We start from the raw sequence: 27,196 nt of genomic DNA on the forward strand, positions 1-27,196 counted from the left end.
AGCTGCTTCAAAGTCTACCAAAACCGGATCGATCAGGAAGACGAGTTGTTGATACGGACAATATTTAACAGCAACCTCGTTGCGATTCAAGGCATAACGGTAGTACCTGACATTCAACCGCCTAATTTAAACGGGAACGATCCACGACTACAAACGACCTGAAGTACGACTTGTCTTACTGACATGGGGAAGAGGCGGCCCTACATAGATACCGAGATCCTGCTTCTGCCGATTGCAAGTTTTGATATTTATCGCACAATGGCTGAAGATTTTAACATATACGACACGAGTGAGTACCCAAGCGAGTCCCAATTCCACAGTACAGACAAGTTTTAAGATGAATGTCTCTGCTCGTTGGTCTCCGCCCAAGATATACAACATTCTAAAGACTAGCCACCTAGAGCTTCCTAAAGCCAAAATAAATTTGCGGACGCATATGACAACCTCCAGCACCGCCTCTTCCTACATAACTTTACGCGAAAATTGTTTTTGTCCATTATGACATTGATGTTCATGGACTAACATAATATAAGGGCCTACAGAAGCAGCAAAACTAGTTTATCGCTGCTGGATATAAGAAAAGTATAGGTCCAGATAATATAACAACATCGGCGTAGTGTCACTGCTACACCACGCAAGTCAGTAGGGCGAGAACACGAACGCTTTACGCAAACCTCCGGGGGCGCTAAGTACCAAAGCGAGCTGTTCTGGTTTTTAGAGAGATACAGTGGGAAAGAACACATAATCGTGGTAATTGGGGATCCACAGGCATAATGTGTAGCTCACCGAATAAAAAGTGTTTGCGCAGAGCGCCAACAATAGAAATGTAATTATTGTTTGTATGTGCGCGTCCACACCTATCGCGCCACAGTCTCTGAAAATAATCAGCCCGAAGCCGACGTCATAACAGTTTTTAATGTTATGAAACCTAGAATATATTTGCTCCTTTAAAGATAAACATGAACCTTGAAATCTTAATGTTTAGCCTCTTTACGGCAAAGCTGGAGAGAAGCATACCTATCAAGAAAAAGGTTTACCATACAAATGAGGAGAGCAAGAGGCCTCTATGGTAAACCTCGTTAAGGGACGAAACATGCAATTGTGGCCGGGAATTTTGCTTGGTGCTGCTAAGTAAATCTGTCACATTTCTTACTTTTTTATCCACGCCATAGCAATATAAACCAGTGTTTTCTTATGGAAGATTCTAGATAGAAACTATCAATTAGCTGTACTTTATTCGCCTTGGAAGCTCCAGTAACACAGTGTAAACCTTTTGTGTGCATGCCATTGCAAACCAGTGGGGGCATTGCAAATGCAACAAGCTTCCACTTGAGATCGTTATCTATCAACGTGGGAGCGGGCTGAAGGCTCACAGTATATGTATATAAAGCAACCAGAGAATTGAATCATCCACGGTGAGGATTCACGCAAGGAAGGAAAGCATCCTGTCACCCAGTAATGATTCAGCCAATAATTTTGTCACGCATCATGAAGTATGCCATGGCATGGATGAATCTACCCTTAAGTAGACAATGCATTCACTTGCCGTGCTAAGTAGTATTTTAAAGTACTTGATAAGACAATTAGCAAATGAAATTTCATATATTTGCAAACAGGCGATGACGTTTAGAAATCAAAAAGCTTCAACTCATCGCCATAATCGCTGTCTGAACCCCGTCAACCTAGATTTGTTTTTGTCTTCACTAGCAGCATCTTGATAATCATTTCAATATGATATTGCCGAATCATTCGCTCTTTGTGGTAATTGATGCTTTTGCTTTGGTAATCAGCCTACGCAACCTAGACAATAAAGCACTTCCTATCATGGTGAGTGCGATTTTGTCGGTTCTTTCTTTGTTCATCGCAGAGAAGAGGAAGTGATAGTAAGTGAATGATATTTCGTTAAATTCATGCCAGTTAAAAGAGCAATCCGGAAATTAGGTATAATTGGTGATAGTACAGGAATTATGTCTTGTTTATTCTCATGTCCTGTGTTCAATGGGTGTGATTATAACAGCTTTCAACGTCTAGGTGGTCAGTGTCAACCAGTTTCATACTCAACAAGAGTCTGACAAACATCGTATACACAGACTCGAAGCTGTGAAACATTGCATCATGTCAAAATAGGTTTCCAAGATCTTTAGGGCATGGAAGTATACACATCTAGCAGCTTGCGGTGCGGCATACTATTCATATTAGGATCACCGGGTGAGTGTTTAGTAGTGTCTACCGGCACTCGCATGCGTTTCGCATGCGATTTGTGTCAATTTATGCTGTCCCGAATACCCCTTGCTTTTTGGCAGGCGCTTTCACTGTGAATAAGCGCATGACAAGTCAGTGAAACAAAGATTGAATTGTGCTATCGTACCCTTGTGCCGTTGCTCCCATCGTTCTGTGCTGCTCGAAATATTTCAACTCTTCCTACTTAACGACATTGGTGTCGATGTTTTCATCTGTCCGGAGTTTAGGGACTTGCACAGTTTCCTAAACGGTTCTGTCTTTGCTTTCTGCATCGGTGTGAACTTGTGTGAGCTTCAACTTCGGTTGCGCGTTTTCCAAAATGATAGTAGGTCGCCATGAAAGCTGGCTTGAATATTTGAGCGTACTGGAAGTAGACGTGGCTGCTGATTCTCATTAAAGTGCACTGTGTACAGAGGTCATATTTCACATCACTCACAAGGTACTCTTGGATATGCATTTATGAAGCGTGATTTATGTAGGGTAAATTGTTAAGCGATATGCTAGACTCATGCATAGCATACGTTCTTTAAACTTATACATCTCTCACCGCATTGAGACCTTTAAAGGAAACAAGCTGGAATGTGTATTTTTTTATGCTACAGAAGCAACTAGCGCAGAGATACAGTCACCATATTGTAATAATGTTTTGCATTTACAGCTGTTTCAGTCATTCTCGCCGTTCGAACTCAGCAATCTGGTGTTGTGTTAATATATGCAGTCCTACCTTTCGCTGGCTTTGTTTCCAGCCCTTGTCGAACCACTACAATATCATAATCATTAATATCTTCTGCCATAACCGATAGATGCATCCATGTACTGCATACGCATAGTTCCTTGAGTATACATTGGGTAAAAATGTAGGTAAGGTTGTGAGATATTTCGAAGCCTCTGGCAATAAAGACTACTAGAATCTGTCCCAACTTTGCTGTTTGTCAGTAGGTCATGTGCGTTCTCACGTTACGTCAGAACTGTAAGATTAGGATGTACATAAAAGATCATACTCAGCACTCAGCTCATTACTTCAAAATGACTAGTCCCTTGTTAAATTTGTTCCCGAGATCGCGTGGTCTTGTGTGGAAAACTGCGCCAATTCTCACATTTAAATCACTAGAATAATGAGTTCGGGAGCCTTCTGTACGTATGCGATAATATAATCCAGGTCTTCATAACATGTGTCCTTGATCTCAGCATGGGTGGTTATGGTGATTCATAATCACTGATGAAAGTTGCATACTTTTTCCAGACAGTGGGAGTCTTATTTGGATAAGTCTTTCAGCCGATTCCTTTGGGTGATTTTTGTTTTATTATTAAGATTTTTGTTTTATTATTAAGAGATTAACGTTGTTTTTTCTGAATTGATCGTGGTATAAACTGTCAGTTGCCGATTCACACAGCAAACAACGCCCGAAGGGCGTTTTGTAAGCTGTGTGAGTCGGCAACTGACAGTTTATACCACAATAAACTCAGAAAAATCAACGTTAAACTCTTATAATTGAAATTTCAATTATTCATTATGTTATTTGGTTTGCATCATTAAAATATAGAAATCTTAATTGAGCCTAGTAATACATGTTTGGGGGTATTCTGTTACGTAGCTATATATAGCACTTGAGATTGTCCTGCTTGATCGTAATAAGGTCATCATAATACCAGTCCCTCAACCAATGGAAGCCAAATGTATTCAATTATTTTAATATAAACATGTAAGAATGTTGTTTTTCTTTAATGCTTACTTCGTGTCTGCCTTCAATGGCAGTGTGTATCTTATGCTGTACACGTGACTCTATTTATAGAAGTGGAAAAGTAGTTCTTCTTACAGCTCATACAGAAATGAACGCCATTAATTTTGATCACGTGGTAAAATTCTGACCAATGGAAATGTTACTTTCCTGTACCAGCTAATGGCATTGCAATTATTTTGATGTAACTCTAAATAGTTATGTGGTAGACTATCCATTGTACAGCATTGTCCGGAATAGAGATCAAGTCTGCAGTAAGTAATATGATGTATCGTATATCTAAATATTGAATTTCTTCACAAAACTTTCGCATAGCGTTCAAAAGTATACCCCACCCAAAAGGCTTTCTCCCTCCTTGCAAATGTTTAAGATTAACAAACATGGATCTAGAAGTGTTGGTAGATATATAAAACTGTGAAATTATGAGTTCATTTGAAGTTCACATGATGTGCATACACTTCTTTAATACATCGGAATGGTAAGTTATCCTCGTTTTGTCCCTCCTAGTTGTGAGTGAAAAAAGATGATGCTGGTTTCATTTTTCAAAACTTGTTTGAAGTAACATACACTCGTTACACCTTTCTAAGTAAGATTAAATATTCTTATATAAGCTAAATTGGTTATGTGATCAACGACACTATAAAGGACGAGCTATACTGTGTTAATGAATTCATCATTAATATTTTTTATATACCATTCCTTTCAAAATAAAATTGCACCAGCATAGTGTTAAACATAGCAACGTTAGAAGAAAGAAACCGTTCTTTATCTGATACTTTAGCGATCATGAAAATACATTACTCTGTATAGAACTTAAACAAATTCTGGGTCATTTTTCACAAGAAGAAATTATTAGTTTATAAAGGGATTATTACACAGTATTTAGTACTTCGTGTAAGGCTTGAGAATTAATTTAGCCTTATTCTGCTTCAACCATATCACAGGGAATTGTAAAACATCTGGCATTAGTTTGCATACAGGAGAAAGAAAAGTAAAAACATATTCTAACCTTGAGTATAGGAGATTTAAGGTAATGTTTTAATAGCAATTAAAACTGCCGAAAGAATAAATATACTTAGAGCAAGCTGAATAATGAATCACCTATCCTGTCTAAGAAAATCTGATTTTAGCATATGCATTTTTCATAAAAGTTATAAATGGACAGTGGCATAATTCTTTCTTTTTCGGAAGGACAGGTCGGTTGTGTTGAGATCCTGGTGTCATTAACTGGATCAAGACTATTCGTGGACAGCGACAGTAATTACGCATTGAGAAACAGTTAATTAAAACAAAAACATATTACTAATCAACTAGAGGAAATCTTAATATAAATGTCCAATTTAACTAATGTCACTTTTTCCTCACCTTTCTAATCCTGTTTCTGGTGTTAGCTGTTCAAGTTAGGGCCACTGTTCACATGTTGGTACGCATGTACCTTTTTATCTGCGGAAAACTGAAAGACTGTTTTATGGCGCCAATGAACTTTTATTACGATAGTAGGAAAATTAATCAAATGGAAAATTATACTTAATGATGCTTTACACTGATATCTTTGAATATATGAGTAAACCTCTTTGTTGTTTAATAGAATTGAAATAAATCTTACAAAAAATCACTACCAATGTAAATATGGTACTTGTATCGAAAGTTTGATAGAAAAAATTCAAACTGCGTCTTAGTTTTCCTCTTTAATATTGTTGTCATCATTGTTTAATTTCAGTTCATATGCGTTTAAATCAAATGAAATCCGTTTCAGATGCAAATATTAATAATACAGAACATCATAAACGATTTAATTATCTTATTGTCTGAATTGTCACATCCAATCTTACGTCACATGGCACGAACCATTGAAATAAACCCGGAAATAAAAAAACTCATGACACGTTTGTAAAAACGGTTAGTAGCATGGAATAACCAGGAATAAGTTAAGCGTATGTAGTTGGACACATTATATAGCGCGTTTTATAGTTTCACGCAATATTAAAATGTAAGCGTTACAAATTCAAGTCAAGGGCACGAACCATAACAGGTCGAGGATATTAGTAGTGCTGATGGGACATGCTGATGGGACATGAATTCCTTTCCAAAGGACACATCACATATGTTGACCAATACATTTTCCAGTCCAACGTTATACCACATGTGCTACCGCGACACTCATATGTAACAGTAAAAATGTAATTTTACCCGACACTTTGACAACTTTGCTTTGGAATCTACGTTCACAATATCCTAATTCATCGGAATGCATGGGATAAACCCTGAATTTAAATTTAAAAACCACCTGTTATTAACTATATTTATCGACACTTAGAAGTTCGCTTTCTTTAAAACCACGACGAATATACTCCACAGTAAAGAAATATCAATATGATGTAGCATCATTTATTTTCGTTGTGCTCAATTTTCTTGGTTTTGCAAATCAGGCATTTTCGTGGGTACTTAAATTCGTGGTTTTGCCTGTCAAAGTATGCATATTAGTAGGTATTTAATGTCATGGTTTAACCTCTACAAATACCCAAAATAAAGAATAAAACTATATAGACGCAAACGGCGGTCACTTTAATGTTTAAAACAATAAAACCATTGCTATGATCACAAATCGAAGACCTGGCAATTTTAAAATTATAACCATGTTTTGACCCAGTGAATAACATCAGTCCATGCCGACGCAGCCAACAACACTAAAACAATACTTCCATCTATATGAGCGCAAACAAAACACCTGTCAAGATAAATCACTTTCGCTATGTTTTCGCTTGCGTGCTTAACATCAAAGGATACCGACGTAGCCAACAACGCTAGGCCAATCGGTTTTTAAAGTACATATGAGAGATCTCTTACTTAAACCAGTGTCAATCAAGTTGCACCATTAGTACGTCCTGACAATTAAGGCGTTAACACAGTGACTTAACAGTGGTAGAATTCAACTTACACCCCGTTTGGTTCTTGGACATCCTAACCAGTCAGAAGCACCGAGCAAGGCTCGGGCGCTTGCTTACCAGTCAGCTAAAGATACAATAGTACCCCTGCTTCAATCACTGTCCCAGAAAAAGTGCTTGGAGAGTATAAACGTTATAACAAGGAAATCCGAGCAAAGATAGCCAGATACTCCATCAATGGTGTTGCCAAGGCATCCCGCAAATTCAGTAGCTATCTGAGTTGCACAGTCAGTGTATGGAGTATGCGGGACCAATATATAAAGTTAAAAATGCAACATGGGCAGGAACGTTTTAATTTACCCAAATCACCGCGGGGCAATCCATTGATGCTAGAGGAAGAATGCTTCATACGGACATGCAAAAATGGATAACGAAAGTTAAAATAAATGGAGGAGTGATCAATATTAGTATTGTAATGGCTGTGGCAGAGGCTGAGATCACCAATAATGCTCGCAGACGGCTGGCACGTTACGGTGGACACATCACCAAGCATTGGGCTAGGACGCTACTTCGCCGTATGGGATTTGAACGAAAAGCGTAAAACAGCTGCCCAGTGATTTTGAAGACATTAAGAAAACGTTCTTGGAGAGAGTTAACACTGTAGTGAAACAGCACAATATTCTTAAAATACATTGGGATCAGACCTGGTGCCAGCTGGTGCCAGGTGGCGACTGGACTATGCAATCCCATGGATCTAAGCAAGTGTCAGTTTCCACACTTGACGACTAGATGCAGATTACGATTTTAATCGCAATAGCAAAATTCAGAACTCTCTCACTGGATTAATATACAAGTCATTTACGCAGAGAATACTGACAGATGCATGCCTACGGGGTGTATTTTTCCCTGACAACTGGGATGTGACTCAAACATATTCACACTGGAGTAACGACGAATATATGATACGGTATGTTGATAATGTGATCATTCTATATGTGAGCAAAACATGTAACTGGCTGTCCCTTGCACGATGCAACCATCAAGGAGTCGCAATATATGATGTGTTTAGAGCCCACCAAAGTGTGAGGATGGGAACTAAATTGAAAGACAGTATAATCACTCCATTATGTGTGCCTGCCTCTTGTACAGACCGACTTCAGCCACTAGACTTGACAGTAACTTGCCAGTAACTAAAAGCTACAAAGAAGAATTAAAGTCACACTTCCACGAGTGCTATGCTAAACAGGTCATTGACACCATTACGGAAAGGTATGTCACTGGTAACGATCAGTGCACATTATTAGTAAACTTTGCAACTTCATTATTTAAGCCGATTCACGCTGAATGGATACTTGCAGCTCACGCGACAATGAGTGAAATATCGGACCTAATTATCAGTGGTTTTGAGAAAGTTGGAATTGTTTATTTCAGCAATTTGTGGATTATATATCTGATAATAATTTGTGAGTACCATGAAACTTGATTGATACGATGTTGATACAGCGTCTTTGTTCAAAGATCTGTGAAGTTTGAGCTTTCATACTCGGCTGTTATTAGTATATATATATATATATATATATATATATATATATATATATATATATATATATATATATATATATATATATTGTTTCATTAGTAATAGTATTTCAAGAAATAGTTGTAGTATTTTACAGTGTTGTTCTTTTGGATTAAAAATGCATGGATAAAAGGAAATCTGCCTTCAGAAGGATTTAAATGTTTCAACAACAGTTGTAATCGAGTGAAGGGTCGATTTGAATAAGTATTAAATTTAATTTTCATATACAGTTTTCTTGTTTTATTTTTTCTTTTATTTTCAGAATTACTATTTTTGATTTCCTTATTATTTTCTCTATTTTCTTTCTATCATTATTTACCTCATATATCGATTTAAGACAGTAAGTGTAAACTTACAGCTATCGCATACCTTATCGAACGCGTGCATTGAAACAATGTAAAATGATTTATAATTCTTGTTTCAAAAGGTTAAAACAAGAAATAAAACAAACAAATGCAAAAGCTAATATTTATTTACCAGATGAAAGTATTCACCTTGATTTATAAAATACTAGTATCTCTATAGATCTCTAAGAATGAAATACTGAAAAAAAACCGGGGAGGGGTCATCATCCTACGTGGCTCATTTTCGTGGGGGATTTAAAATCGTGGTTCGGGACAATAAGGAAAACCACTACAATTGGTGCCCCGTGAACATTTATGATAGTATTGTATCTGACATTGTTCAGTATGTACCTAGTTTTCATTATGGCTCAAATTCTACTTCCAATACTATGTCAAAAGCAATAGAAAAGCAAGTTTAGTATAGGCTTCTCTGTGTTCCACCTTTTAGCCCTCAATCTGTAGTGTACTGGTACTACTAACGTTGGGTATACACTATGGTAAACTGCAATATCTACTTACGATAAGACAGAACTTCAGAAAGGATGGTAGAAGAAGAATACCAAAAGAGAGAAAAGAGATGATTGATAGACACGTCTTTATTACAAGTATCCGACGGAAGACTTCTATGATCAAGCATTATGCTTGTAGGGTTTACACAACAACGTCAATTAGAAGCCTCCGAGAATTAAAGGAGTTTTGTTATATTTCAGAAATCTTTTATAACCAGAAATAATAATAATAATAATAATAATAATAATAATAACAATCAGACGAGAACAAATATGAAAAAAAGAAAGAAATGCTTTGAAATGTATACCAGTTTCGAAATTCATTAATCACTTACTATCATTTAAATAAACTTCTCACCCGATTCCAACTGTTGATAAGCCAAACATATTCAGATCAAAATCATCTATTTAATTGTTATGTTGTTCGACATTAACCAAGGTAAATCTTTTTACATGGAACTGCTCTCCTAATGCAATTACCCTCTTCTGCCTAATGCGACTAAACCGTAATTATGTCAATGTTTACTTATGCTCGCTGCACTGCGCACATATCGATTGAAATCGTATGACTCCCAAGGCCACAGGAAAGACATCTTCGCCAGGAATAGGAATACAAATGAAATAGTTCTTATATATTTTAACATGACTCTTCTTAAGAAAGTATTTAAGTTTATTTGTGTGTATTGTGTATGTGTGTATATTCGTACTCTTTTATGTGATTAGAGCGTGTGGGTGTTGGTCAGTCTATAAGGCTTGTTCATAGTACAGTGCTTATATAGTCCTGTCCTATTCCCTTTTAGCACACGCTAGTGTTGGACACTCAAAACGTAATGTTCCGGGTAATGTGTATATACATTTCTATCCTTTTCTTTGGTAAGTTTGTGTTGCCGCTTATCACTGAAACGTCACTTGTATTTTACTATTTCGAATTTCTTAAATACATATCTTTCATAATATCTAGAACTCTTTATCGAAAGTTTAAACATTACATTTAAATAGTTAAAATAATAATTAATTTCCCAAATTTGTTTTAGTTTATTTCAGGTTCCCAAAAGTAAGTAACAATTTCGGAATTTTAGTACAGCCTTAGTCTAGACCAGATGTTTTTGCTTGACATATTAAACTGACTTTTAACTTATTAACATATGTATTAGGGTTTGCGACACATGATGGTATCGCTGTCTAAATGATGGTGATTAAATGTTAAGGTACAAATATGTATGTAGCTCAGAAACTTTATCCTTCTCTCCACTTTCTGAAATATCTTGGAATTTCATATGTAAACAAGTATTGTTCAAAGTCTTAGCATGCACAAATCTCGAAGGAACATAAGACAATCAATTCAAACCATGAACTTATATGACACGACTATCAACGTTCTTCGGGCATTTGTATTAAGCTGCCAAAATACAAACGTCATGTTTTATTTTAAAAACAAAAATGAATATACGTAAACGAAGACCAGGAAGAAATGGTCGTAAAATAACGACCGACATCATTAAACATACACGACTGAAGAGGTCATCCTTCAAAACTGTGTTCTAGTTTTTGCAGAACAAAGTATGTTAAGTGCGCTTGAGAAACAATTTTGTAGATTTGGATATTTATATCTTTATTGTTATATAGCGGAGCAAACTTAGGATATTCGGTGATTTTTAGGTAAGACTGTTACCCAGAAAATATTATAAAAGGACAAAAATTATGGTGAGGTAGGAATCAAACGAAGGAAATGTGTTGCGCCTCAGTCTAATGTTGAATTAATATTTCATCAGTTCTCAGGAATTTGACGTTGTATATACAGCTATAATAGTGTGTAAGTCTATTTCGTGACGGGAAACACTAAACTCGTATTCTTCACTTGAATACATAAAAAGCATAGCTACCTGTGTGACAATTTTATATTATCTTTCACACGTGGGGTAAAATGTATAAAGTGAATATGAGACCGTCATTCGCACACATTTAAACCAGTCGTTTTACAAGTCTGGGTAGTCGTGAACTGATACAAACACTGTCAGTTAAGTTAAAAATCAGCAACTATTAGTGCTAGTTGGACACAAAAAAGTTTTTCAAGATATATATATATATATATATATATATATATATATATATATATATATATATATATATATATATATATATATATATATATATAAGGATTATAAGGATTAGCAATTCTCAGAGCATTCCTTCAATATGACGAGTCTGATGTTTCATTTTTTCCGATGACGCCTGACCTTGATCACATCAGGGTGTATTTTGGTGATTCACAGAAAAAGGGTCTTTATTAGTATGACATTGAGCAGCTTTTCTTTGTTGTTGATGGGAAAGGGCATATAGATTTGTGCGACACATTGGACTCATTATTGGCTATATCATGTGGATGAAATAGGACCTTAATTCCTTTCCCTATGACATTTGAGGCAGCTGACCACTGAACTTGTACAGTTCAACGTTATACCAAATGAGTTACCGCGACACTGATATTTGACAGTAAAAATGTGTTATTTCATCTGACACTTGAAAATTGTTTAGGAACATAATTTCACAATATCCTTTTCGAATGGAAGGCATTGCATAAAGTTGAATTTAAGTTTACAAAACACTTTTTAGAAACTATATTTCTTCCAAATGTAAACGTTAGCTTCCTTTCCAAAGAAGGAGAAAATACTCCACAGTACAAAAATGCAATGCATCTTATATTTTTAAATATATATATATATATAGTTTTCTTGTTAGCACTAACTCTACTTTCAGCACTCTGTATGACACAATACAAAAGCAATTTTGTATCACTTTTATTCGTCTATCTCCGTTTCATCCGTTAATGTTTAGTTACCTTGGTGATACTTCAGGTTAGAATGTCATATCTATTCACAATCGGATAGAAGTTTGTATATATACATGCATGTTCTGGCTAAAGAGGTGAATTTAACACGGCTGTGTTTTAGATCTTTTCAATAATTCAAGCTGGTATTATTTATACACAATGTCAAGATAGCATATGCTACTAATATAAAGCACGAAGTTATGTACCAAAAATATCACAATTCCTTCATTCATTGATATTTAGGATGTAAACAGTATAAATCGTCTTGTTTCTTTTGTTAGAACAGATGGCAGAAAACGAAAAAGAAACGAAAGAAAATAGATGATGAAGGTACGTCTTCATAACAAGTATATCAACGAATGCATCCATGCTCAAGCATTATTCGTTTTTAGTTTTCAGGCAACATCGTCAATTAGATACAACCGAGAACTAATGCATCGGATTAGGCCATTGCTATATTCAGAACTCCTTTATAATCAGTAATAATACTTCTAATAATAATAATGATGATAATATTTAGAGAAAAACTATCTAAGGAAATAATAGCTTGATAAGGCGAATGAACGGTAATTATGTCAATGTTTACTTATGATCGCAGCACTGTGCGCATATCGGTTGAAATAGTATGGCTTCTAAACCCACAAGAAAGACATCTAAGCCCCAAAAAGGGAATAAAAAGGAAATAGTTCTTAGATATTTTAAAATGTCTCAAGGTAGCATAAGACAATCAATACAGACCATAAACTTCTATGCCAAAACTATAAACAAAGTCCTTCAGGCATTTATATATAGGGTGCGAACAAATTAAATCGTCAGGTTTTATATTAGAAACACAAATTAAACATGAGTAAATGAAGAAAGGGAAGAAAGGTTATCAACGATTAAAATTATACGAAATCGACTGAAGTGGTCAATCCTCAAAATTCATTTTGTAGTTTTTGCGTAGGAAGGTCTCTGATAACTAATATTGTAGATTAGGATAGGTTTATGTCTATTTTTACATGCCTATATATAACAGAGATATTTGTGGTTATTTCAATAAGACATTTTTTTCTGGGAAAAAGTATAAAAATAAGAAGAAAAAGAGGAATCAAAAGGAGGGGAAGCATTGGTCGTCAGTCTAAGGTTGAATTAATATATCGCAAACTCTCGCATCAGCAAACTTCTCATCGGTATTCAATTGTCTGATGAAGCAAACATGTCATGAGCAAATTATCGTGTGTTAGTTATGTTCCAGCTTGGGGACCGACAAAATAGAACAATATAGATAAACTACAAACCACTGCAACATATAGAGATATACACATTTTTTAGAATCAACACGCCTTTATATTGACCCGCACCCACAGTTACCCAACACAACGCGTGTTAATATAATAACCATTCCAAAATTGTATCTGACTTTAACGGAGACAAACACAATCCAGGAAAGGCTAAACGTTTTGACCTTATCGAAACGTAGAGTTATTTCGAACCTAATACGGAATTTTATGATCTAAAACAGCTACCTTTCTAAAGGCAAAACCACTCATTCAAAATACTATTGTCGATAAACAGAATACCAGAAAATGAGATAATAGGTGCTGACAAAAATGTCCAAGTCCACACAGTAAACGACCTTCTCGAAATAATAGTCAAGATACCGGCTATAACTTACAAGACAATTTACACCGTGTCCCAGAATATCAACAACATGAACTATAAAATAACGTTTCCAAAGTCAGAAAAAATATATCCTGAAGAAAGTAAAGGAACCCAAAAAAAGCTTAGCATAACGCTCAAACATTTGAAATAGTTAGGCAATGTGGCAAATTAGCCTTCGCCTCCCCTCGCGTGACGTGACCAATATCGCATTACTATTCGCAGCATTGTCAAGCGACATGTCTTATTTCTCCGTTAATTGAAGTTGAAATAAATCTAGAACGACAAAACCGAAAGCCTAAATTTGTAAGAAACGGAAGAACCAATCTGATCTTTCGCTGCAATGACGGCATTTCTTATCAAAATGATAAGGGTAGCCATTTAGTCAGCAAATCAAAACCTAGGTCGAAAAAAGCGAAAACAGTATTTCAAATGGAAATAGTCTGAATATTTTGCGTGTCTCTCATAAATCAGGCTTAAACCCCACTCTTCTATCATGTGTGTTTGTCTATGAGTATGTTTGTCTATATGTGTAAGCACTCACATGTTTTTGTTTTCTTTTGCTTCATGTGTGATAGTAAATACATATGTGTATGTATGTGAAAGCTCTTTTGCCCTTTTGCCTCATTTCGACCCAAGTTTGAGAGTATGTAAACATGCATACAAAATAGTGAGCGTATACTCCTTTCATTAGCACTCCTTTCTCTTTACTAGTATGGATGCAGGGATTATGCTTAAAAGGGAATAGTAATTTTGTTTGTAAAGGATTGTAGAGATCTTACAAGGATTGGGCAGCAGGGAATTTAGTTTTGTTTATAAGGAGTTATACTTCTATTCCACTCTTATGTTTTGTGTGATACTGTATCAATAAGTTTGTGTATGTGTTTATCGTCTCTCACTCCATGTGTGTCAGTGTCAGTATATAGTTTGTATATTCATACTCTTTACTCTCCTTTTACGTCGTTGCTAATTTTGTAAGGATTATACAGGTTATTATGATGTTATCTTTGTTTTTATGTAGAGAAGTTACATGGTAATATGACAAGTATTTTTTATTCAGGTTTGTTTGTAAAAGGTTTAGCACCTGATCCATGCCCTTTCGTTTACGTTCCACACTTTTAAGAAAATGTATCAATTTGCTTGCTTGTATTGTGTGTGTGTGTGTGTGTGTGTATTCATAACCTTTTCAGTAGTTAGAGTGTGTGGGTGTTGGTCAATCTAAACGGGCTGTTGATGGTATAGTGTGTATATATTCCTATCCTTTTCGTTGCTTAGTAAATGTTGGTGCTGGACACTCAAAACGGAATGTTCGGGGTATAGTGTGTATACATTCCTACCCTGCTCGCTGGAAAGATGGTGTTGTTCGTTCAAAAGGCATGTGTTGTTACTATTTTTATATTTCTTAAATACATCTCTTTCATTATATCTACAAGTATTTATCAAATATTTAAACATTATCCTTAGATGGTTAAAAGAATAATATTTTTTTTCCAGAATAACTTACGTTTTTCTAAAGTCTGTAACAATTTCGGAATGTTGGTACAATTTTAATCTAGATGACATGAGATTTTTTCCCAGTTTCGGAATTGTTCGAATTGATTTTCGTCCTAGCCATTAGATTTTAATGTCCCTGACTTTTGTTGGTCTCTATCTACGGTTTCGACAGTTTCGGAAGTTTAGTAGTATTTATCTAAGTGATATTAATACTAATCCAGTATTTTATTGTAGACTCTCTTAACTTTAACAATAATTTTAGTCAGGTGCAGTTTACTTCAGTTATCATTATGCATGTTTCAATGGAGGTGGGGAGATTCTTATTTTTAAACATTATAATCCTTATATATTATATACGGAATAAGAAAACGCCGAGACATACACGGAAAAACCTGCAAGCTACATGTGTTGTGCGAACACTCCCACTGTGCTTACGTTCTTATAAAAGTCTACTCATTGGAGCACAATTTTCTCTCAAGACGTCAATATAATATTCAATATGCTTTTCAGTATTGTTTATATATACATTTATTCAGTACCAAAAATACTTTCGGGTCATTCGAACTTAAACTTAAATAACCTGTACATACCTGTGAAAACGATGTATGCTAGTTATATTTTGTAGTAGGGACGAAGAGTTAAGAGTTCAACATAACCGTCTAAATAATTGAATGCTTCCTTAGAAAAAAGAAACTATGAAAGATATACGTACCATAGCTAAATTTCCTCAAATTTCCCGAATTCAGAACTGAATGCGCAGCTATCATAGTATGTTAGTCTATATCGCGACGGGAAATACTAAACTCAGTTTCCTTATTTGAATACCCAAAAGGTGTAGCTACCTGTGTGATAAGTTTATATCTTTGTCACATGGGGTACAAAGTACATAGTTACTGAGACCCACCTTCAATGACGAACGAAAATAAACGAGTCGTTTAAAATATCTGGGTAGTAGTGATGCAAACGCTGTCAATAAAGTTTATAATCATCCACTATTTGTGCTATTTTTTTAATTTTTTTTAAAATCATTTTTAAGAAATACATTATTTGTAATTTGTATATGTATACTCGAAGGATTAACAAATACATATACGATCATTCTAAGCGCATTCCTTCAATATGACTATTTTTTTGTTTTTGCCCATGACACATGGCCTTTTCCTATGAACTGGACTAATTATAGCATTCTAATCACTATGATAATGAGTTAGTCGGCCTTTAGGTACGTCTGCAATAACAGACTTTAGGTCTGCATAAAATTGACCTTGATCTCATCGGTGTGTATTTTGGTGATTCATAGGCGCTGATGACTGTCATTAGATCATCGACAGTGTAAAGGATGATATATTCTCTGTTAATTAGATCAATATTAAAGCGGTGTATATCCTCTCCTCCTTTTTGACAACATTCATCAGCGGAGTGTTTAAAAAAGGAACTTTAGTAAAATTAAAGAAATTCCATTCTCTATCTGACATTTTAGCGATGACAAAAAGATTGCCCTACCCACCTTTGTTTAGAAAATAGGTAAATGCTGACTCATTTCTCACAGGAAGAAATTACGTGTTTATGAAAGGATGATTACACAGTACTTCGTGTTTGGTTTGCAATCGCCTTGAGATTTAAATAAGCCGTGTTCTGCTGGGACATTACAATCATTAAACAATCGGAAATTGTACTACATTAGGCATTGCTTTACAAATAGCAAAGAAAGTATACATTTAACCATGAATGTAGGGGATTTAAGCAATATTTTCAAAGTAATTAAAATTGTACCGGAAAAAGAAATGTCTTACAGCACTCCGATGACTGATAAATCACCTAATCTGTTTTATAAAATCCGATTTTAGCATTAATGTACAATTTCTCGTTTAGTCCTCAAAAACATTATAAATAGATTTGTAGTGGTATTTTATAAATGGAGAGAGACGGATGAGTTGAGTTCTTTATAAAATTTGCCTTTTCATTATTACTATAAGCATTTTTCATATCTTGTTATTCGATTGGATACCAACAGGTAGCTGGTTTGTTAAAATCAGGTGTAATTTACGGGCAGTAATGCGTCTATTACCTATTGTGTCGCATTTTAGAATATGAATACAATCAAAACAAAAATAGTCGCTAGCTTTTATGGGTCCGAAATTATTGGGAACTTATTATTCAGCACACAGTTGCAAAAAGTATCTTAACAAAATATCTCGCATTAGTTAGGTTTTAAATAAAGTACTCGCTAAAACAGAAAGTTTAAGTAACATGTAACGAGCCTGACTAACAATGCATTCGTATTAGTTATATGGGCATTCTTAATCAAATGCAGCCTTGCAGTATATATTTAAAGTAATTATCAACACTTGTACAGCATAAAGATAAACGTCAAAACGAAAAGGAAAAAATATTCAAAATGCACCGGCCCCATTAACGTCATTATAGTCTTTTTAAAGGATAAAGCCTGACAATCTATGCAAATGTTCACGACACAGAGACTGTTTCCAGAATTAGCTCACCGAATCAAGGTGTTTATTAGTATGACAGTGAACAGGTTTTCCTTTTCTTTGATGGGAAAGGGGTATATGTTAGAGTTTTACTGCGCATTTGACTCATTGTTGGCTATATCATGTGAAGGAAATAAGACCTTAATTCCTTTCCAAAGCACACACCAAGGCAGCTGAACACTAAAGTTTCCAGTCCAAGGTTATACAAAATGAGCTACCGCGACGCTCAAATTTGACAGTAAAAATGTGTTATTTCATCTGACACGTGACAATTTGTTAGGAATATAATTTCTCAATATCCTATTTCCACCGAAGGCATTGCACAAACCTGAATTTAAGTCTGCAAACCAGCTTTAATTAACTATATTTCCTCGACATGTAGACTTTAGCTCTCTTTAAAGTAAAGTAAAAAAAAATCCACAGTAAAATAATTGTAATGCATCTTACATTGTTCAGTATATATCTAGTTTTCATTATAGCACTAACTCTTTTTTCAACACTGTAAAAAACAATAGAAAAGTAAGTTTGTAATAGATTTCTTCGTGTATCGCCTTTGTAGACATCATTGTGTAGCTTACTTGTACTATTCACCTGGAGGATACTCTAGGATAGACTGTCATATCTACTCACAGTTGGATAGAAGTTTGTAGACTTCCATCAATGTTATGGCTTAGGCGGTGAATGTAACATGGCTTTGCTCTAGTCATTTTGAATAATTCAAGCTTGTGCTATCCAAATTCTCACGATATGATGGCCATTCAATATAAATCATGAACTTATATGCCAAAATACCAAAAGTCCTTCATTCATTGATATTTAGGATGTAAATAATATCACACGTCAGGTTTCATTTTTAAATACAGTTATTTTAATGAGCAGTTGGTTCCCTTGCTTGTATTATTGTGTAACATCAATAAAAGAAATACAAATTACTGGCACCTCCAATATAATCTGAGGTACAGGTGATGCTTTTTATATAATATTTGGATAGCTGCACGTAGCAGCTTTTCGTCCAAAGTACTTATCTTCTTGTGTTTATTTTGTAAAGGGGTAAATGTTGGATGATGATAATGATTAGTTGTCTGTCTAAAATTGTGTGTTAAACCTACTTACTTTGTCATCAAAACATACTTTTTTCTTGCACTCTTCTTTGTGATCATTATTGGGGAATATGTGTGGGTGCAAGTCTGTCATACGTAATGGATATGGACGTTCGTCATAAAATGACTGCGTGATAATCCAACTCCTAGTAAATGTGGGTACTTGTAAGTCTAGACTTCGTGTTGGTCAGGAAGTATTGGTTTTTGTAAGTCCAAATACGTTGACCTCATATTCACATGACCCCGAAAGGATAAAAATGAAACATTGCATGGTATAGGATATGTTCCGATTGATCCCACACAGTCATATCATGATAAAACTATAGACTAGGTTCATATGGACAATATCGTGGCGTGATGTTGACTCTCCATTAATTCCACATTGCTATCCATAACTGTTTATGTTGATTTATTTATCTATTTATTTCAGTTTTCTAGATCGTCCAATAATTTCATAGCAAGCAGTTGATTAACGCCGCGTGCAAAGAAATGATGGAAAATGATCCCTTTATTAAAGTACTTTCAAAACAATACATTGCACTAGCAGCTGTGTCTCATTTTAACAAAAATTAAAAGTTCCACATTGACATGTTATCTGACTTTAAAATTATGAGTGTCATTCAAACACAAGTTTGTGTTGGCAATGAAAAAATGAGAGCACAATTTGATGAATTATTGAAAGTAGTCATAAACGGGCTATATACATGACAACAATCTAACAAAATACCTTTCCCAAAACTGATAATTAGACGAAATACTAATTTTGTTTCCGTCCGTAAATTTGTCAATACGCTGTAAAAGCTTTGGTTTTATTTTAACTTTCAAGATACAGCTGTCAAACGTGGAAATACAATTTAATTTGAAGGAAAGATTCGCAACAACGTTTTCTCCGTATAGTTGATAACTTGCAAAAGCACTGCGAGAGATAAAAGGAAATCCATATACTGAAGATTCATCTCTTTTGATAAAGCTTTAGGTATCAAAGGTTTAGGCCAAATTTGTATAAACCGTAGGCTGACACCAAAGTATCTCGCCATGGATGCTCAATCAAATGTCCTTGAAAGTATTTGGGTCGGACTGAACTTAAACCTCCTTCATATCTCTGGAGTCACGTTGCACTGGTAATAAGGTCAAAGTACGTAGCCTCCATCACTTACTTGTTCCACCGAGAATCGATTGATGTTTTGAACATATTCATTATTATAAACAAATTTCTTCTGTTTTTAATTAAGGTGTCAATATTATTAAGTGATTTTTTCCTTGCGGTTGAATTTGTGTAAATGATTCTGGATTTCTGTGCAATCCACATCTCTTCCAAATTATGGTTATATTGTCAAATATGAAAAGAATGTTCCTTGCTCTCCCTTGATTAAGATTGTTATTTTCATTTCTACACAGTTCTTAAAAATCGCAAGACATATATGCAGAATGTATTCCACGAATGGCCTGGGTGGAAGGAGTGGGAAGTGTGTGTGTGTGTGTGTGTGTGTGTGTGTTTGTAAAAGGCGCGAAACGGGGACATCAGTGTGAATACACGCCAACAGACCGGGGACACACCTCGAAACGGGGCCGTCCTCTTTTGTAATTTCGGCTTCTGTGGAATGTCAAGGCCTTATTTAATGACACAAACCTTAAAATATGTGTATCTGAGCATGTACCCATTTTGTTGGTATCTTTTCAAGTCATGCTATACACAATAATACATACGTCTCACACGATTCAAAACCTATTGTCGATCAGTCGGAAAACTGCGTCCCCGTTTACGCGGTAAAAATTCACACTGTTGTGCTGTCGGCTTGCGCATATCGCTTCTGAATTACTCACCGAAGATAGCATCAAGAAGAGCGAACAGGATCTAAATCATTTATATAAACATATACAAATATATGTGATATATTTTCTATTTTAACACAGAGAGCAATATCTATAAACATGTTTATTAATTGGTAGTCCAACGTTCATAACACATTTCGACAAATTTGATCGAGAACGAAGAAAACTGAATAAAAGGTTTCCTGCAGATGTTATGCACGGTTTTTAAGATGGACAAGAGATTATAGCAATTCATTTGAGCTTATATATTTTATCTCCTATTTAACTCTGAGCCATGCACATTTGGATAAGAAATGCACAGGAACATATTAACATTGATTTTAGTTCATTCAAATGCAGTTAGAAGCATAATAACGAACAGTCTATATCATAACTAAAACCCAATACCAGTTCTTTAATACAATTAACCGCATTAGAGGTAAATCCAACAAGTTAAGATTGAGCCAATAAGAAATAAGAATAACTTTTGTAAGTTCTTGTTCATGGCACCAGTCACGACGCTGAAAATACAAGCTTTTTATACTCAAATTTAGTGTTTCTCGATGTATAATAAATATGCATGCTGACTGAAGGATAAATAATGTGAAAGAAAACGATCAGCTAAATTTTGTTTGACTCAGAGGTAAATTGTCAAAAATGTCACATTATGTTCTCGTTTAGTCAGTAACTTTTTATATTCTCTCTCTCTCTCTCTCTCTCTCTCTCTCTCTCTCTCTCTCTCAGCTTCGTTACTTCTGTCTGTCGTTCTTCCTTCTTGCTGGCTTCATTTCTTTCTGTCCGTACGTCCCTTGTTTTCCCCTTTTTCTAAGGACTCGATGTTAACAGTCGTCAATTTTTCTTTGATCAATCAATGACCACAAATATGCAACTTTAAAGTTACAAATGACTTCACTAAGTGAAAGGCAGAAGATTAATAATATTACATACAATAGGTCTCTTTAGTGAACGAATGAAACAAACTAGAATAATTTTCCTCTAATTAAGGCATGACCACCAATATCACAACTACATATTTACATCACAACTTCACAAGTGCCTGCCTGCCTCACAAATGCATTGTTTTTCATTAATACATTTCCGTAACGTAGCGCCGGTAGTCACCTACCATACAATACAAATCACAACTCAAACACCACATACCGGGAACTATATTTCCTACGCTACCTTAAGTCAGTCAAATCATGATTTTAAGCCTCATTTCGCCTGTAATTCTACACCATATCTACCATCATAGTAAGAATAAAACGTGTCTCCAGATAACGGAACAGGACCTTCTCAGTTTTTCAATTGTACGATTTACCAGTCACTATCATCAATACTGCACATGGCGTCACACAATCGGTCCACATAATTACATTTTAATAGGGACTATTTGGCTCCAGCGACACTTATTGCGGCTCTGATCTGAGCTCACTAAAACTAAACCATGCAATCATACAAAAAAAACTTTTGGTGTGTTTCATATTGAGGAGATCGTATCATGCATTGGCTTATTAATGAAGGGGATTGCACTAAAATGGCAATTTTTTTTGTACACCAAAGTTAAAAATGTGTTATTGTGTGGAACATTATAAATTCTAAACCTTAGTCTTGCCAATACAATTATTTTAACTGAAGATTGGCATGCAAATCTTTGATTATTTCATTTTAGAAAAAGGGGCACATTCTTTGTATTTTCACACAATTTTGACAATTCAACTTCTTCAAACTCCTGGACACCATTGTTACTTATATATCCAACAAGCATTATATAAAGATTCAACATGATAATTTTAATTTAGTTTATTAATATGGATGGGAACTATGTGTATCAAGTGAGATTACTGCAGTAATTCGATTGAATTGATTTCTATTTTGAATCAAAATGCATACTTATTGAATGTCCCCTATTTGATTGTATAATTTCCAGCACTGTGTATGTATGTGTGTCCCCGTTCTGATGACAAACATTATCATACAGCATTTCTTGCAAATCAACCACAAATCAATTAGAAATGCCATGTATCAAAATGCATATTAAAATAGATCTGTATCGCTCATAATTTGTTAAAATAAAAGTGTCCCCGTTTTGATGGTAAAAATAATATGTCCCCGTTTTGTAGGTTTTACAAGAATGTGTGTGTGTGTGTTATCAAAAGCCCACAAAATACACCTGTCACGTACACATTAATGAAATTATAATCATTCTGAAGAAAAGCATTCGGAATAGAAACTATTTTATGAAAGGGTGTTTCTAGCAGTAGTTTCAGACATGATAGTGATAGTAGACACAACCAAATGTAAAACGTTTATGTAGAGAGAGAGGGGTTGTGTGGTGGGGTAATTTTATTCTTATCAGTCAAGATCTTAATATCTTATATAAGGGATAACAAAATACAGCGACATAGAGGAATAAACCTGCAAGCCGCATGCGTTAATAAGCCCCTCCCCCCCCCCTCGTATCTGCCGCCTTCCAAAACAGCACATATCGTAACACAATTTACTCTCAGCAAGTCAATATTATATGCAATATTGAAGATTTTACATATATGTGATAAACGATGTTTAATAGTTATACGCTGTAGCAACAAGAAAGCGTTAAGACTTTGCCACAACTGTCTAAATATTTGAATTCTTATCAAGAAATTTAAAAATGCTATGAAAGTTTAACTTAGCGTAGATAAATATCCACCTATTCCCCGAATTCAACATCGAAGGCACACATTTGATAGTATGCAAACCTATGTCATAATGTCGAACACTAAACATATATTACTCACTTGAATACCCGAAACGCGTATATACCTGTGGAATAAGTTCATATTATCTTTCTCAAGTGGTGTACAGTGTACACAGCACTTATGAGACCCTCATTCACCGACAGGATAAAACATGTCTTTTTGCATATCTGGGTAATAGTGAACACATACACATGCTGTTACAAATTTGTAGTTAGCCACAATTGGTACTAGTTGAAAAAAAAGAAAAACAATTTTAAGAACTTCATGATACATAGTGTATATATATGTACGCTCGTACATATGTATGCAAATGAGTGTATGTGCGTGCACTCACAAATGTAGAATCATACTGTGCCTTCCATTTGTTAGGTATCACATGTGAAAGTGCATAAATTTAAAATTATGGTAGAAAAACGTCGTGTTAAAAATTTGTTAAATGAATACTTCATATTTCTGAATCTGAATGGGACATTTTAAGGATGTGAACTAGATATATAGAAGTCAAATATACTTGTGAAAATGAAATGAAAGAAATAGGTTAGATTAGGATACATACATACATACATACATACATATTTGTTTCTTCTCTAGTTAGTTTTAACTAAATATTACAGAAGCTTTACAATCGTTCCTTTTTTACTAAGAAGTAAATATTTTGTTCATCATCCCCTCACCTATAATGCTGAAGTATTTTGGACAGAGTTTCAGCATAAAATAAATACGATCGGAATTGTTTTACAGACAGGGAGCTGGATTTGGGAGGACACTGTCCTTAAGTAAATAAACAAATTTAAAGATCTATTATACACAAACCCATCACTGATATTTTCAGAGTTGTATAATTTGTGAGTCTTTGCAAGACGTAAGGCGAGGGTGAGGTGCTTACTTTACACAATTCGATTAAATCTTGTTTTCAAATAGACTTTTACTAAGCAATTTTTAAGAAACGTATATGATGAACCTGGAAAATGTTGCATCAATGTGCCTGCCCTTTTAGTTCTGAATACATGATGTGGGTAACTGCACTATTGAGTTGCATTATATATTTATATCACTTTCCTATTTGTTGAACTGAAAATTGTTGTATCAGATTCAGATGCATCACAACTTATGTTAGGCACTAATTGAGGGGCAAGTTATAAATATGTTTGCGTAGGTTATGTTCCATATTCAGTAAACACTTGCAATTCAGTGAAATAACGCATTTTAGCGGAAATGACTTTACTCTATATTGCAAAATCACACCTATCTGCTTTGCCATCCTACACAAAAGGCAAGAGTCTGAACTCAATGAACGTTTTGTTTTCATTTTGGGCTCAAATGACGGCAAAAATATATTTTTAGCCGGATAACATTAATATACATTATTATACTTTCAAGACATTTTATTGGCAAAGAGTTACAAAAATGTCAATGCCATAATAATCGCTAACCATTGATGTTTTGAAATAGTAGCAATAACAATCATAAATGCTTAATGTACAAAAGCAAATCAAGACAACACAAATAAAGCTTATTGTCAATAATGCAATTGTTTCTGACTTCCCCATCAAGTTCTATCAGATTTGGAAGATACAAGAATAACGCTTTTACACCCATTCACGCATTCCACCAGAAAGTACCCATATGGGTTTACCTAATGTTATTGAAAGGTTGCACAATATACCCAACATTTCCAAGGGAAGAATGACATGTTGGAAAGATTAAATATCAAGGTCTTTTAAAATACATTGGCAACTATTTAAAATGTTCACAATTATTTAAATATCAGTTGATAGTCCTTGAAATGACTAGGGTTAATTATTTGTGTCAGGTTTGCTTTTTTATTTCTTAATCTGCTCTATACTAGAGCGTGGGTAGGGCACATGTACAGTTGTCTGGATAGTTATTAGGGACGAATTATAATAGTCGGACCTGTACTTTTACCTCATATTATCGCACTTGATCCTGCAGAACGAAACAAAGCAATTGTTGCTCTGCCTGCTGCATAGTTTTATCTTACAAGAATCAGTTATATATAGTCTTAATGCAAGAGTTACCCGATTTGCTTTTAGAAAGAAAAGTTTACTTTTTCGTCACGAAACGATCTAATACGTGTTTTCGATGACTACGGTATGGGACTTAGTTGTCTTTAAAATTCAGTGTTATAATTCAGTATTATATGTATAGTTTCTATTTACAATCAATGAGACTTCGATCATGGGAATTCAGCTACACTACCACCTATAAAATCTGGTAGGTAAAATAGTTTGTACAGCGAAAGGCTACCCTGACAGTCAGATGACGTTTTATATACACTGGAGAAACCTTATGGTATGGTACAGTTCCTTTAATTTTATTAGGAGCTTAGTGTTGTAAAGTGAAATATAATAAAACTTGTTTTATAAAAGAAACAGTTTGTTTTGTTGTACATACCACAATCAATCTGCGCCCCAATACTCTCAGATCGACGAATTTGCAGGATGAAAATCCATCGGCTTACACATGTACAGCACAGGTAAATATCCAAGTCAGTTTAATTACTATTGTTGCTGGTTAGTATATATCTTACTGTTTTCTCTAGGTAGTTCGCAACTGCTCTTATATGTTGTTAAATCCTTTTGCAGGTAATGTCAATCATTCAAGCATACAACTGTCATATATATGACTTGGCAAATATTCAAACCTGCAATGAATATCATTGCAAGGACTACATTGTAAGTGGCAAGATATAGACGTGTGTTGATATCTATAGCATATAGGTATATTTGTAAATAGATAATAAAGCTTTTGGAGTAATCTGTAAGGGTTTCTTTCGGAAGCGTATATGATAATGACATCCTATTTAACTAATTAGGACCATTGAATTCATCTAACCCTCTCTCTCTCTATCTCTCTAATATATATATATATATATATATATATATATATATATATATATATATATATATATATATATATACATCGACGGACGGACGGATAGATAGAGAGAGAGATAGATGGATAGATAGACCTAATTAACCTACTTATAACTGACTACGTTCTGAAGCCAGTTAACGGGCAAGAAAGAATATCATTTTCCAAACTAATGGGTCGTCACAAATGTCCAGTTTCTTCTCCATAAAAGGTAATATTTAGTTCGCTATTCTGGCAAATACGATTTTGTTCATACAATTCAGGATAAAACCAGAACAATTTATTCAAGGGAATATTTGTGAAGATCTAAGGAATTGCAATCGTTTTAACTTGTTGCATACTACCATTATGTTTTTATTTTTGCTTTTTCGCGCACAAATGTGAACATTTAATGTATTTTGTTTTAATCGTTGTTTCTTTTGTACTTAAGCAAAGATTCCTCTTGTTATGTTAATCATAAGGAAATCTTGATCATTTACATAATTTGGTTGTATTGTATATACTGTAGTATCAACTGTAATGTAAAGAACGAATATTGGATACGTACGATACCACGGGTTTTCCTTATAAATTACTCGGAAAAGAGCACTTGCCTGCAAAACTTGCACACGTAGATAGTCAGAATTTAACCACGATGGGCACTTGTATTAGATTTAGTAAGGCTGGGGAAAAATTCAGCTTTTGTAGATTGACAGTGATTCATTCCGATTCTAGAGATATCCAATTCTTCTCGTTCGCTATTTATTTGAGCTCATACATATTTGCGGATGATGTCACCACTACGTTTCTTCCAATTTTAAGAAACGTTTATATAATATTATGGTCAAGGATTATTTTCAATATGCGCAACTGAAATGTGTTGATGATGTTGACTAGTTGTCATAATCTTACTGATTT

The 27,196-nt window shown here is 34.7% G+C and overlaps 1 protein-coding gene across 3 annotated transcripts in view; it reads right to left on the bottom strand.

Annotated features, from left to right (window-relative positions):
- The window catches only part of LOC149793196 (uncharacterized), a 495,646-nt gene extending 469,551 nt beyond the window's left edge, over positions 1-26,095 (bottom strand). For 2 of the 3 annotated variants that reach the window (XR_016422729.1, XM_089967152.1), the window contains exon 1: positions 25,820-26,094. The gene's annotated coding sequence lies outside the window, so the exon portion shown is untranslated. Of the gene's footprint in view, positions 1-25,819 lie in introns of all 3 variants that reach the window. The other variant, XM_089967155.1, reaches the window with a different exon arrangement.
- Positions 26,096-27,196: the final 1,101 nt, after the last annotated feature.

The sequence above is a fragment of the Sinohyriopsis cumingii genome, chromosome 8 (genome assembly GCF_028554795.1).
Source record: "Sinohyriopsis cumingii isolate HCF-2022 chromosome 8, ASM2855479v2, whole genome shotgun sequence".
NCBI classification, from domain to species: domain Eukaryota; kingdom Metazoa; phylum Mollusca; class Bivalvia; order Unionida; family Unionidae; genus Sinohyriopsis; species Sinohyriopsis cumingii.